This window comes from Halyomorpha halys, unplaced genomic scaffold, assembly GCF_000696795.3.
Source record: "Halyomorpha halys isolate HHAL.00 unplaced genomic scaffold, Hhal_1.1 Scaffold236.1, whole genome shotgun sequence".
Classification (NCBI taxonomy): Eukaryota; Metazoa; Arthropoda; class Insecta; order Hemiptera; family Pentatomidae; genus Halyomorpha; species Halyomorpha halys.
In genome coordinates, this window is record NW_027115525.1 from 562,669 (window position 1) to 577,683 (window position 15,015).

At 33.7% G+C, this 15,015-nt stretch overlaps 2 long non-coding RNA genes across 2 annotated transcripts in view; both read left to right on the plus strand.

Moving 5' to 3' along the window:
• Positions 1-4,008, plus strand: part of LOC106679954 (uncharacterized) — a 7,110-nt gene extending 3,102 nt beyond the window's left edge. The window contains exons 2-3 of the long non-coding RNA XR_001343047.2: positions 3,215-3,338; positions 3,420-4,008. This is a non-coding gene — a long non-coding RNA (uncharacterized lncRNA). The remainder of the gene's footprint in view (positions 1-3,214; positions 3,339-3,419) is intronic.
• A 6,121-nt stretch (positions 4,009-10,129) lies between these two features.
• LOC106679955 (uncharacterized) overlaps positions 10,130-15,015 on the plus strand; it is a 7,079-nt gene continuing 2,193 nt past the window's right edge. The window contains exons 1-2 of the long non-coding RNA XR_001343048.3: positions 10,130-10,370; positions 13,364-13,509. This is a non-coding gene — a long non-coding RNA (uncharacterized lncRNA). The remainder of the gene's footprint in view (positions 10,371-13,363; positions 13,510-15,015) is intronic.

The window sequence follows — 15,015 nt, forward strand, 5'->3', positions numbered from 1 at the left end:
TTTTGAGACTATAATTTGGATAGTGTTTTTGAATAGTTTAGTAAAATATTGCCAGTCTCAAGAAAGAAATTTAAGGATTATAAATAAATAAATCTGGTTTTTGTTTATTTATGTTGTTCTTTGCTGACCGCACCCCCCCCGACAAACTTCTCCAATTATTTTTAAAAAATGTCTTTATTAAATTCTTAGCCATGGATGGGAGAGAAAAAATATTTGACTTCTGTTGACAGATTCGCTAAATTGTAATGAATCTAATATGTTACACTAAAGGCGAATTTTGAAATTTATTTGCCATCTAGAGACTGTTTGTTTTTTTCCCATACACTTAGCAAGTATACTCTGGCAAAAATAAACGATCATTGATAAATGTGTAAAATAAAACGTGAGGTGACTACTGGCTCATGACGTTAGTCTTAAATGTGACCATGAGTTGACCAATGACCACCTATATCCTAGCAGTGGCGTTACAGAAACTGCTAAGAAAACTTGTAACGCCACCTTTGATGTACGAACGGCAAAGCTGCTGAGGGAAACTCCCAAGGGGACTCTACCGTCTCACTGAGAATAATTTCCTTCATCTGGTCACTGAAGAAAACTACCCACAATACACTAAATGGCCCGTAATATTGCACCAAAAGTGGACGCTGTCACGTTGACACTAGGCAGTAAAAATATAAAAAATACTCGAATTCTGTTAAAAGAAATATTAAGCTCTCATTATATCAAGTATCATGGGAACTTTCGGTGCCAGGATGAAGGTGTTATTTGTGGTCGGCTGGGAGAGGTCATTTTGATACTGATTTTGCTAAGGACTTGGGAAAATAAAATTAGTATTTTTATTTTTTATTTATTTATTGATATTTACAACTGTAAAAAAAATACAAGTAAATTTGATCATAATGACATAATGATATGATACAGGATGTAGAGAAACTACCCAGTAGTACAACTCTAAAAACAGTTTAGAATATAAGGTCACGAGGCCATCTTCTTTTCAGGCGCCTCGGAGTATTGCCAGAAATGGAAGAGGAAGCAAGGTTAGAAACTAGTGGGTTTGAAATTAGTATTTAAAAATAAATAAATCAATCCGTACCAATACAACCGAGGAATGCTCAGGGATGCAGTATTCTGTATGGAAATATTGTTGCTAGATCAACGGTTGAGCAAGGAGGGGATTAGGTCAGCATCACGCTCGACAGTAAGATTTTTACCCAATTTAAGGTACTTTTACAGGCTGGGTCGACCTCGGAGGAATACAGAATCCACAGGAATTCAGTGGAAGTAATTCACAGTTTTTTTCCTTCATTTTACTTTTCTGAAATCTGCATTATCTATTGTAATTTTCTTTTCAACATTAAGACATTTCATTTCATTCAACATTACCCTTCCAATCTTACAAAAGTGGTTCACACAAGTTTTTGAATATTTAAAACAAGAAAGTTTGGAAAGTATTCCTAATGATTCAAATGAAGTCTTCAATACCAATGAGAGTGCAATATTTAATTCTATTACCTTTTAAAGTCTTCAAACATGAAAGAATTCCGTAGGAATTAGTGAAGTGTTCCACAAGGAAAGGTGTATGAGGAAATCAGAAAGAAGGTGGATGCTTGGTGCTATTTTCTACGAATCTGTTACTATTTTCTTCTACCAGCGGTTAGTAAGAAATTAAATTTCCCGTCCATTTAGGCTTTGAAGAAGAGAAAGGGATGAATAAAAATAATACTTCAGAAATAAAAAAAGCAACCAATTTTATAATCATCATCAGAAGAAGAAGATTCCTGGTATCCTTCAGGAAATAGTTCCGTTGGAGATATTTTTTTCATGGAAGATTATGGCAATTAGCTTTTCAGCCGGGAGAACTATGTATTGTTTTTGTTACTAAACGAAATGAAAATAAAAATTCATTTTGCAACGAAATTTATAAAGGAATCGAAAATGGTCAATTTGATTGAGCTGTTGGAAATTTCCACAACAATCAACGGAGGAGTAAGGTCGGCTTTGGAGAAAGGTCTCACTTTGAAAACCATGTACTCATAGATTTGGGTTCGATAAGGGCAACCAAAATGTGAGAGCTCTACGATAGTCGTTGCGTGAGAATGCTTTCGAAGAATGGGCCGGTTGCAGGTGGCAGGGTATTGGTGTTCACCATTTCAAAGAGACCCCGAAAGCATATAGATATGTATGTGAGAAGAAGGTACTCTCGGGATCAGAATGGGAGAACGCCCTGAAACTTAATATCAACTACGCACCCCTGCGTGGGATCTCAAGAGCCAGCGAACAGCAAGAAGTTAAGTCCCTCTGTCGCAAATGCGGCAGAGAGTATGAAACACAAGTTCATGTGCTGGGAAAGTGCCTCAACAACTCCCTTCTTATAACACGCCGGCACCACAGGGTCAAGGAAGAATTGATGAAGTTTCTAGAAAGAAAAGACTTCACCTGTTTCGAGGAGGTCTATAGTGTTGACACCGACGGATCCGTAAGATATGCCGATATTGTCGCCAACTCATGTTATATAAGTGTATATTGTAGTTATGTTGTGGGCAACTTGTTTCGGGGTTTTCGTTATTTCCAAGTGAAAAAATAACGTGGCGATATATAATAATAATAATAACTTAGGTGAACTTACAAAGTAGACTCTGGTGGGTCAGAATCAGTATTGTTTAATGACATTACATCGTCATTGTCACCACGGACATTTAATTATAAAATCAAAATTGCCATTAAGATGCCCACCACTGGGTCATTTACCTACAAAGAGTTCGTATATGTGTGGACAAGTTCAGTGGGACCTTTCTATCCAAATCAAACCTAGGCGAAGAGGGCCGACTCGTGGAAAGCCACTAGGCAGAGGAGGCGCAGAAAAACAAGACAAGGGAAAGGAGAAATAACGAGAAACAGATAATTAATTGTCAACTACAGATTTATAAAAATTAACTGACAACATATTAAAAAAGTATATACGAGCAGATATTGTTTTATTTATTATATATACTTATATTGTAATGAATAAGTTGAAATTAAACAAAATAATAATTTATAGATACAGTTTATAACATTTGATGATAAATAAATAATTGTACAAGAATAAGTAGGAATAGAAATAATTTATTTGATAATCATGTTTATAAAGCGATCATCACCTTTGCTGAGCTAAAATTACTTGTATCGATATTTTTTTTAACTGAATCTCAGTTTAAATAAAAATAATTTTTAGATGAAATCCCTTTACCCGAAGGTTGGATAAAATGCCTCAAGCATAAGATGGAATCGCAATACTGCTGCAATGGTGAAGTAATATGTTGTGGTTTAGACGATTGCTGTGATCCAGTAACCTGGGAGTACATTATCAAACTATATTATGTTATATTGTACATACTAAAATGTGTATAATGGTTATATTGTTTGTATTAATGTTTCAGGGTAAAAGGAAAAAAGTTCTTATGTGTTGACAACTGACAGCTATTCATTAAAGAAGGAAGAGTTCGTTTTTTATTTTATTTTTTATTATTTTCAATAGATAGCAAAAACTAATATTAAATACTACATCTTTTTAATCCCGTACAATGATATTATTGACAAGCGACACAGATTCATCATTTTTTTCTGGCTTTAATCATTACCCACTAAACCTACGTGTCATTGGTTTATTAAATTGTAATTACAGGATTCTAACTTCTTTTTATAATATCTTTATTGAAATTTACAACTTTATATTATATAATACATTCAGTAAATTTGATCTTAGTTAAAATGGAGTGTTACAGGCGTGTAGAGCAACTACACATTGGTAGCACTCTAATGACATTTTACATTAGCAGGTATCGTGGCCATCTTCTTTTCAGGCGCCTCGTGGAATTGTCAGGAATGGAAGAAGATGCAAGGTTAGAAACTAGGGGGGTTTGAGTGGTTATGAAGCTTGTAATGAAAGGAGTGATATCTGGTTCTAACTAGATTCTAACTTAAAACAATTTTAAAATATAATAATTTTCTTATGTTATCTTCATCATATACATTTATTCTATTCCTGTATCCATTAATATGTTTATGTAATGAAAGGAGTGATATCTGGTTCTAACTAGATTCTAACTTAAAACAATTTTAAAATATAATAATTTTCTTATGTTATCTTCATCATATACAAGATTTATTCTATTCCTGTATCCATTAATATGTTTATCCTTTAAAAAAAAAAATACGAAATGGAGAAGGAATGTCATAGTAATAATAATAATTGTATAAATATCATAACGTATTATAATACTCACAAAACCTGTAAGAAAACTGTACATGAATCATTAGAATTGTAAATTTATTTACCAACAGTAGTTTGATGAAGGATATGTAACATCGAACTGCTGCTGCACACCTGAATTGCTTATAAGGCAGGGGAAGGAAGAAATCAATAAAATAATAAATGCCAGCTATATATATATATATATATATATAAGTTAAGTATTGGCGAAAGCAAAATGTCAAAAAAGAGAAGAAGGAATAAGATGTAACACGTTTGAACTGCTGTAACATACTGGCTTTATTGTATTCGGTACATCTCCTATACACATTCGATCAGCTGATCCCCTCAGTCAGCTGACATTGAAATAACAGCTGACTCCGTAACTCCCGTACCGTAACTTATATATATATATATATCAATAATCAATATATAAATCAATCAATAAAATCAATCTTTGAGATACAAACGAGTTAATTATTTTGTTTAACTGATGCCAAAACCCAGGAACTTTAGAAACCTTAGTATTTTTTTCTCTTAATAAAGATTTTTTAGTGTTGTGACTTTCTCATCTTCAATTATTTTTCTCTCATTTTTTTGTAAATAATGGCTGCCAATGGAATCGCTAAACAAGCGGTTTTGAACTAGGAAGATTTAAATTAAAACGTGGTCCAGAACGCACCTCCCACACAGGAGATTTCACCACCCTCGGAGATTCCTCCACCACTAGAAGTCTCTATTGTGGAAGCACACGCCACGGCATTAGAGTAGATCAAAGTACGCACAGCAAAAACCCAAGACTTGAGGAAGGCCATTTTTGACCAGGGAAAAAGGCAAAGTGAGCATCTTTGTTAAAGAGTGTGTCCGACCGATAAGCCGGATTGACGCTAAATCAATCGAAAGCCTACTTGGCAGCGATGTGCGAGGGCATTCAAAACAGGCAATTCAGGTCGTCTCCAGAGTGAAGAGGAGCAGCCGCAATCAGATTCAGACGGATGAAAAAACCTTCTGGAGGGTCATCAAGGAAAGATTAAAGAAGGTGCCGAGGAGGATATGAAATTAAGAAACTGGGACAGTTTAGTGGGCTGTGTGGGAGAGATGATGGATACAATCAAGGTACAGGGTCGGATGCGATTCCCATCCTTGGTAGTAAAGATTCGATTGGCAAAAGAACTGGAGGAGAAGAAGGGAATGCCGAGAGAGCGGTTCTTTGTGGAATATGTTCAGGATCTTATAGATTTAAGCGCTAGGCAGGTGCTATATCCCGAATACCATATCAACGACCGAGAAACATGTCTAAACCTTGGGCAAGAAGAGAACACAGAGATGGTAGGAGAAAGGGAATAAGTAAACAGGAAAATAAAGCGAAACCCAGAAGCTATGGTCGGCGGGAGGACCCCAAATGCCTTTGACAGAGAAAAATCGAGGGAGCGCGGATTGGAGAAATCAATCAGGCTGAGGACTGGAGACAAAAGCTTAGGAGAGAAGATGAATATATTTTTTTTTAAAGAAGGAACAATGATCGGGGCAATCGGGTAGGTGGTCAACGAGATCACATTAAAATAAGATAAAGTTACATATGTGAAAGAGAGGAAACACCCGCTGGCGTATATATTTAAAACGCCATTCATCTTCTAGGAGGACACTATGAATTTACAAGGTTGTCGTTTGGCCACAAAAATGCTCCCATAACCTTCCAGCGTCTGATGGAAAAGTTTTTGAGGGAAATCGACGAATCAAAATTTACACAGCGTATTCCTTATTTTGAGTTAAACCCGACGTAGATAAAGTCGCAACTATAGGGAAGATGGCAGTACCTTGGGATGTGAAGGTAGTTCGGAGATTGTTGGGAACTTTAAATTTTTACCAGAGATTCGTACCAGAAATGGTGGAGTACCTCTTCCCACCCAGCAACCTTCTCAAGAAAGTTAGAAAGGTGATCACCCCAATGGTGGAAGGCAACATCAGGCGGTGGATGGAAAAGCTGCAGTAGGAGCCGGTGCTTTCGTTCCCAGAATTTACTCAGCAATTCAATATCACTACAGACGCGAGTAAGTACGCGTTGGGAGCAGTGTTGTCTGCGGCGTACCCCAGTAAGCGTCTGACAGAGGCGGAGACCAGAGCCCTGTTTCATAATGAAAGCTATTAGCTTTAGTAGTATTAGTTCATAGTACAAGTGTAGAAACAGTGTGGTAATAATACTAATATTTATTTTTTCATGATAGGGATGACTATTAGTGATATTACATGAATTTATAACTACTGAAGTACAAGTTACTATTGTACAAGTCTGTGTAATTGAATTAAGATAAATCTACAAGACTAATAGTATTAGTTTGTACTTTATTATGAAACAGGGCCCAGATATATTGCGGTGGAACGAGAGCTCACGGGAAACGTATGGGCTGTTGCCCTATGTGTTCGGGAGAAAGCTTAAAGTACACACTTAGAGCCCTACAATGAGTGAGAAAGTTGAAGGACTCTTTGGCTAGTATTACTTGTTTGAAGGTGTTGCCTGAACTGAGACCATTTCCTCTTGCCAGGTAGAATAAGCCCTGGGAAAATTATTTTTGGGTTGGAAAGAATTATTACATAAAAATGTTTGAAATTTATATTTAAAAAATAAACTGTATGTATTATAAAGAACCAAAATATAATGAATATATATTTATGAACAAAACGAAAGAATTTAGAATAGTAGAACGAAAGAATAGTTTCAAACACTTAAAACTAATTTTATAATAAAACTAAAAGAAAAATATCTTCAATGTGCCTTGAGCAAATGTACGTTAATGTTTATATCTAATCTCACCGGATGACAGTTGAGATGTTCTAGAAGCACGCAGAATAGGGGCCCCTGTGTGAGTGAAGTGGCTTGGCCAAAAGTCAACCATGGTCTTACCATAGAGCCTGCGAAGCTTTAGGGAAAACTAAAACTTCAAAACCATGTCGTCATAGCTAACAATCGTAGACTGCCTCTCCTTTACCGTCAAAAGATCTTACTGCTTTTGTTTAAAATCACATGTTTTATTTTAGTAAACAAATACTTACAGTTCAAATAAATCTATTTCACATATTGACTAAGCTAATAGAATTATAACACTTATAATTTAATGTCACTTCAATAGAAGGATTTATACATTAGAATATGTGAATCATATATAAATCTGGAAAAGAAAATATGTTAGCTAATTGATTATCTCGAGCCATAACTGTGAACTTCTGGAACAAGACAACAGGGAACCGTCAGGAGGCGTAAGGCAGATTCTACAGGAATAGACGCCGTGAGAGGAAGATGGACAGAATGTGGCAAAGGAAGGCGATAGGGAGAAATCTTTGACTAACAAAAGCTCGGAGGAAGGCGAATAGATATGGAGAAACTTGTGGACATCATTTTAGCTAACTAACTATTTACAATCAAGCCGGTGTTCCTCAAGGTAGTATCTTAGGTCCCATTCTTTATACGGTTTATACAGCTGACATCCCAACCCACCCTAACACAGTCCTAACAACAAATGATGATGACACATATATACTTTCTGGAAACAAAGACCCAACTACTGCATCACAAACACTACAGGCACACATAACATCTATCGAAGAATGGTGTAAAAACTGGAGAATCAAAATAAATCCTGACAAATTCCACCAGATCACCTTTACTCTCCGTCGTAAACCTCTGCCCTCCTGTCCTACAGTATCCTTTCTGAATACACCACTAATTCCTGTTGAACACATTCGATACTTAGGACTCCATCTTGACAAGAGACTTACTTGGAATCCACACACAAGACTGAAACGACAAGAAACTGCTCGTAGATTCCGATTGCTACAACACTTACTAGACAAACGCTCTAAACTTCCCATTCACTACAAAAAATTAGTATACACTACAATAATCAGACCAATTTGGACATATGGAATTGAGCTCTGGGGCTCCACCAAACCATAAAATTCTTCAAAATAAAATTCAATCGTTACAATCCAAAGTCCTACGTAAAAGCCTTGATGCTCCTTATTACGTCACAAATAAACTCATTCATAAAGACCTTAACATCTGTACATAACATCTGTGTAAAAATAATATTTCTTAAGCATTTTTGAGAGGATAAATTATGAGGAAATATTGTTTTTCGTGAATTATTCCCGATTCTCGTATTTAAATATGAACTGTTTCTCCTTCGAATACTCCAATCTAATAAAACATAACAAAGCCTTCTCAGTGGAATGAGACTGGAAGAGAAGCTTCTTGCCATTTTTGACGTTCTAGTCAGTATTAGGCTGTCGAGGTTTGTTTCTTTCTGAGTCTGCTTGTCCGGAAGGCCTAAAAAATACGTGTTCAACTAAAAAAGGTATGGTAGTTGACAAGAAAGATTACTAGATAGGATGAGACTAATGGGTGACAACCGCTATATCCCAGGGGATGGTAACCTCGTCCTACCAGTTATTATTCCGATAAACACGAGGGAGGTATGCAGACCTGGAAGGTAGCAAGCCATGCAGTAATGCAGGAAGGTGCCTTCGTCCTGCCGGGTACTATTCCGACAGAGGCGTAGGAGGTATGTGAGTCCGGAGGATAACTAGCCGCTAGAGCCTACAAAAATAACAGGTAAAGGAGAGAAATCATGTCAAGTGTGAACATATAATAACACCCATTTATAAATCAGGATCGGCTATAATATAAACCTAAATTATCTCAAGTAGAGGCTGTGAATTTGTGTTCCTCTGTGATCAATTAGGGGTTCTTATTTATAGACTTAGTGCTTTATACGCCTGTTACCGAGAAGCGGTCTTGTCTTATCTGCCTTACTACCACAAAGTTTCGTACGTTATTTTGGCATAGTTTATTTATTATTTTACCGACATTGCTAAGTAGTATGTACAAAAATTAATAATATGTACAAATACAATAATATACAAAGTTGAGAGGTTCAGTGAGTCTCGAGGTGCTGTGCTCTGGTGGATTGGAGTTGAAATTCTTGCTTCCCTTGCTACAAGGCAATTGTATGAAAATTGCTTTATGCTTTAGTTATAAATCAAATTATTTCATCATCTATATTTATCCATTTTATCTTACTGATAACAATGAGATAGGGTTGATTATTTAATATAAACAATATAAAAAGCACTAGAGTAAGATTTTTGGAAATTCAGCATTTAAGAAAATAAAAATAAAATGTATATACTCGATTATATTAAGTAGTACTCAGCTAAACCAATTTAATTGAAAGTATATCTACATACATGTATATATATTGACCGTTAATTGTATCACAGCAATATACAACACACTTTAATAGGCAATTGTTGGTAATATTTATTGTTATTAATGATATACTCTGCACATTTCAGTTTTGAAATAATTAGTGAAAGAAATTCATTGTTCTAAAAAACTGTTGTTTGTATTTTTTTTTTATTGTAGTGCATGACTGTGCAAACTATGCAGTTGTGAAACGCCACCACAATAGAGCAGTTTTATTGATTGATCCTCAAAATCCAAAAGAAATAATAATTATATGATTAGTAGTATCAAAACAATCTGATCAGTCAATATGTCATGATACAAATGAAATGAAAAATAGTTTATTATTCTGGGATTAGGGCCCTCTAGAACAATTACAAACGCAATTTTAATTTTATAATAACATTTATTGGCCATAAAACAGTGTGGCCTCAATTAATTATAACTTATATACAGAGAAAACAACAGATTAATTAAAAACTAACTGACTAAATAAAAAGTTAATTACAAATTATCTGTACTATTATAATAATGGGTCAGATTGCTGAAGCAAAAGGTAGTGAAATATAAGGGATTTAAACCAGAGAAGGCTGATACATGACGTATCTTTGTTCCGAAGAAATGCAGCTTGGGTAAAAAACGATTTATCAAACGCAGCAGTCCGGTAAGGTGGAGCGAAGATGTCAGATAAACGGGACCTAGTAGTACGGGATTGGACAGAAAATACCAGAAGGTTAAGATGCCCCGCCCATATAGTGCTTCATAGAAGCTATTAGAACGCTTTTTCACAACAACGAATGCTATAGTTGGAAAGAGAATACGAGGTAACAAACAACCAGAGAGATAGAAAGCAGTAGTCCGAGACAAGGCGTGGAGAAGGATAATTCAGGTGGTCAGGTATTTTAAGTACTAATAAGTGCTATTATAAATATTATAAGTGCTATTATATGTACTTGTGATTATTTTTAACAGAGTGAGCTATTCATTTATTGATAAATATTACAATCTAACACCTAGAGCAATGAGTAATAAGGATAAATTGATAAAATTATCATAAATGATCATTTGAAATTTATAATATATATAAATGATAAAAATTTCAAGTAATGCAAATACTTAAACTATTTACATGAATTAGTAAGAAAAAAGTAATAAATTAATTGAACTAATATAAATAAAAAATACTAGTAATATTGACTCTATTATGTTTACACAACAATTACAATATTTACACATTTACTCTACAAAATTTAAACTCTGGACCTTAAGAAACCGGAGTCGGGGGTGGGAGGTTATATCAGGGCTTTTCGAGATCCCAGCCGTCCCCCGTTACTGGTATTAAGCCAGTGGAGGCTGAGTAACTGCGCTAAAGCATTTAATGATTATTGATACTAAAGATTCGTCCATACGTTATGGATGTTAAAAATTAACTATTTTTTTAAATTTATTTGCTGTAATTTACAACTGTACAAAATAATACAATAGGTAAATATGTTGTATGTTTCATATACACTTGAAAATCTTGGGAAGGAACCAGCCATTGGTGGTATTTCAAACATTAATTTAAATTAGAAGGTCCCGCGGCCATCTTCTTTTCAGACGTCTTGGAGGATTATCAGGGATTGTTAAGAATGAAAGATTAAGAATTAATGGGTTAGGATGGTTAAGGAGTTTGGAATGAAAAGACGCATATCTGTTTTGGATCAAATCTGCAACTAATGGGATGTTAAGGTCTTTGTGAATGAGTTTATTTGTAACGTAATAAGGAGCATCAAGGATTTTACGTAGGATTTTGGATTGTAACGATTGGATGCGGGAAGAATATGAAGGTTTCGTGGAGTCCCAGAGCTCAATTCCTAATGTCCAAATTGGTCTGGTTATCGTAGTGTATACTAATTTTTTGTAGTGAATGGGAAGTTTAGAGCGTTTGTCAAGTAAGTGTTGTAGCAATCGGAATCTTCGAGCAGTTTCTTGTCGTTTCAGTCTTGTGTGTGGATTCCAAATAAGTCTCTAGACAAGATGGAGTCCAAAGTATCGAATCTGTTCAACAGGGGTTAGTGTAGTATTTAGATAGGATACTGTAGGACAGGAGGGCAGAGGTTTACGACGGAGAGTAAAGGTGGTCTGGAGATTAACTATTAAGATTAAAGAATGAAAAGTGTTGAATTTTCGATCTGATGTACACAAACACTAAAAGAATAAAATGGAAATATCTAAAAAAATTAATAAATACGTATAGGAGCTAAAACTTATCAGCTCAAAATTAAAAAAAAAAAAAAAAAAAAAAAAAAAAGTGAGATTTAAGCTTGAAATGTACATTGACTATTATTTTTTTAAATATGAAATCTGCACTGTCATGTCTGAAGCCTTATCTTGTTAAAGGTAGGGGTGTATGCCTTTTTAATATCCCGTCACATCAACGAGGCAGAGCAAGTTGAGTCAATTTACTCTTATAAATAGTTAAATAATCTTAGGAGTTTAAATTACCTGGAAGGCTTAGAGTCGATACAGGCCAAATTTTTGAAGTATTTATATTTCTGGCCCAAGTATACTCCACATTATATTGCTCGCTTAGAACGGACGAAGTCCTTTAAAAGTAAACATTTTGAAGAAAATTATTAATTTCTGTATTTAAATTCTTTCAATCGACTGCCACGCAAATGCCTTGTCAGACTTATTACTTTAGATACAAAAGAGAGCTGAAAATCATTATATTGAAGACGGTCTTTTTGAAGAGCTAAAACCAAGTTACTTATTCACTAATAAATATATAATTATCGAAAAAGTGAAGAATCATCTCTGATCTATAGACATTGATAGAGTCTCAACTCTAAATACAACCCACTCTACAAAACTATTTAAATCTTTAACATCGCAACAATATTTAACTTATTATGTAAATATAAATAAAATGAAACTCGTTAGCCAATTAAGAATTTTAGATACTGAAAATTTGAAACTTGTTCCCAAGAATACTACTTTGATTATAAAACAGGGAAAAAATTTAGATGGGGTCAAGAATAAATTACCCAAAACTTAAATCACTTGTTATTGCAATGTCCTACACTGAGTATCGACAAGGAAAATTGCCTGAAAGATTATATTGTTCAAAACAGTAAACAATCATCCTTAGAAAATCTTCTATAATCTTAATTCCAGTGTGGAGATACTAAATAAGATCTATTTCTTTTTGTTAAAAAGTGTATATATTTAAAGTTACAACGCATCCACATAATTTGTTTAACTATTTAATAAAAACCAACGGTATGGTCAGGGGTGAGGCCTGAAAAGTTAATTAATTATATTAACATGTATATTTTTTATGATACAACTTAATTATACTTTTTAGGAATTGCTATTTAATTATCTATATAGTATTAGGGATAACTATTTGATTATTTATTAGGAATAAAAATTTAATTCGCTATGTCATTAAACTACTAAATCATACTTAGATGTACACTTTTCTATATTGTTTTGGGAATAACTATCTAATTAGTTATGTAGTATTAGTAATAACTATTTAATTATTTATTATGAATTAAAATTTAATACGATATGTTATTAAATTATTAAATCATATTAAGATGTACGCTTTTTTATATCGTTTTAGGTTTTAGAAATAAAGTTTTAATTATTTATTAGGAAAAAAAAATTTAATTGGTGTATTATTAAATTATATTAAGATTTTACTGTAAGTAATATGAATTTACGTATTTATATTTATGTTTTCATTGTCATTCAATATTAACAACTACTAACATCAAATGCGCCAAACCCCACGGCTTAAAGATATTAGCCAATATACTATCTATCTATCTATTATAAAGTCACGTGTTTTTATTTATTCCAACACACTAAAACCGTATGGTCTTATGTTTTATCACCAGCAGTTGAGCTTTGGACGACTGTAAAGAGATTAAGTAAGAAGATAACACGGACATAGAGTTGAGCTGGTTAGTCTGTGAGATGTTCAGGACCACCATTTTGTTAGCTGTCTTCTGCACCTGCGTTGTGGCATTCAATTACTTTAAAGGTAATTGTTGGCCGTGGCGGCCGAAAGTGTTAACGCGTCAACTTATAACGTAGGTAATTGAGCACTAAAAACTATCCCCAAAAAAAAAGTTTGGTCCATTGAAACTTTTAAAAATATTACCTCTATGATGGACATTTTCCGAGTCCATACAAATCCCTTCAAGGTAAGAATTTTTAGGCTAATAGGAAAAAAAATAATGGCGAAAAACCACCCTCAGAAAGATTATATAACTAAATATCTGAAATACTTATAATCTCTCATAGCCAATAAATGTTGAAAATTGTTTGATGATCTTCTTATAATTGGTATAAAGAATTAGCAACATAAAATACTACCGAGATATTAATTATAATGACAATAATGTGTAATTTGATGAAATATAATTGAACGAGTATTTTAACTCTAGAAATTAGGTTTTGTACCCGATATTAACTGGTTCGAAAAGTCACCTAATGAAAAAGTTAGGATAATTAAATTTTTAAAAGGGTTTAATTTTTTCAAAACTTTGTATTTAGAAGTTATATTTTAGTAAATAACTCCATATATTAATATTATTTAAGCACAATATATACAATTCGAAAATATATAAAATTGTGAAATATTACGGTCATTTCCAGCTTTTATATATGTATGAAAACTTGCGTTGGAGTTGGATGTGAAGATGGGGTGGGGTAGATTACTATTTACATCATTTGGCTGTCATTAATGGCGTTTATCTTTACATATAGAGTATTTCTTATATATATATTTTTATTCGACGAGGGCCTTATAATAATTATATAATATAAAGCTTTAACTTTAAAATATCAATAAGGTTACTGTGTGAGGAAACGTTATTAATAAAACAAAAGATAGTAATATTTCTTTATATTCGTCAAATATTTTTTATACAAAAATAGGGAAAATATAATGACAAAAAATTTTTATCATTTGTCAATCGATAAGGAATCGATATATCATGGTCAACCAGCTGCGTCCACCAGCGAACGAATGTCCACTTCTAGTTCTGTTGTAGTCAGCCTCATGACATGAAGTAAAGACACACACATCCCAATATTTATTTATATTTTATTTATTAACTTCAAAGACGAAAACACAAATTCATATTGGTATGAAGTACGTTTCAAGCATTGATGATATCTTTAGTCTAAAGTGTTTTGATTAACTTTCAAATCTGAATTTGGTATAAGTTTGTTTATACTAAATTATAAAATCTCTTTCTGAAGGAAGACGTTTTAAAGTTGTTTTTTTTTTTTGTCTAACAAGCTCTAACCTTAAAATTGAACAACCCCACTAAAGGAAAGTTATGGATAATAATTGTTGAAAGGAATATGGTCCGGGTGCGGTCAAAAAAACTCAAATAGTAGAATTATACTATTTTAATGAGCCAACGTTTCGCCCCACGTTGCAGGGCTTCGTCAGGGCTATTTTGACGGCAGTCAAAACAAAATTTTTTTTTTTTTCGATTTTTTTGTTTTGACTGCCTTCAAAATAGCCCTGACGAAG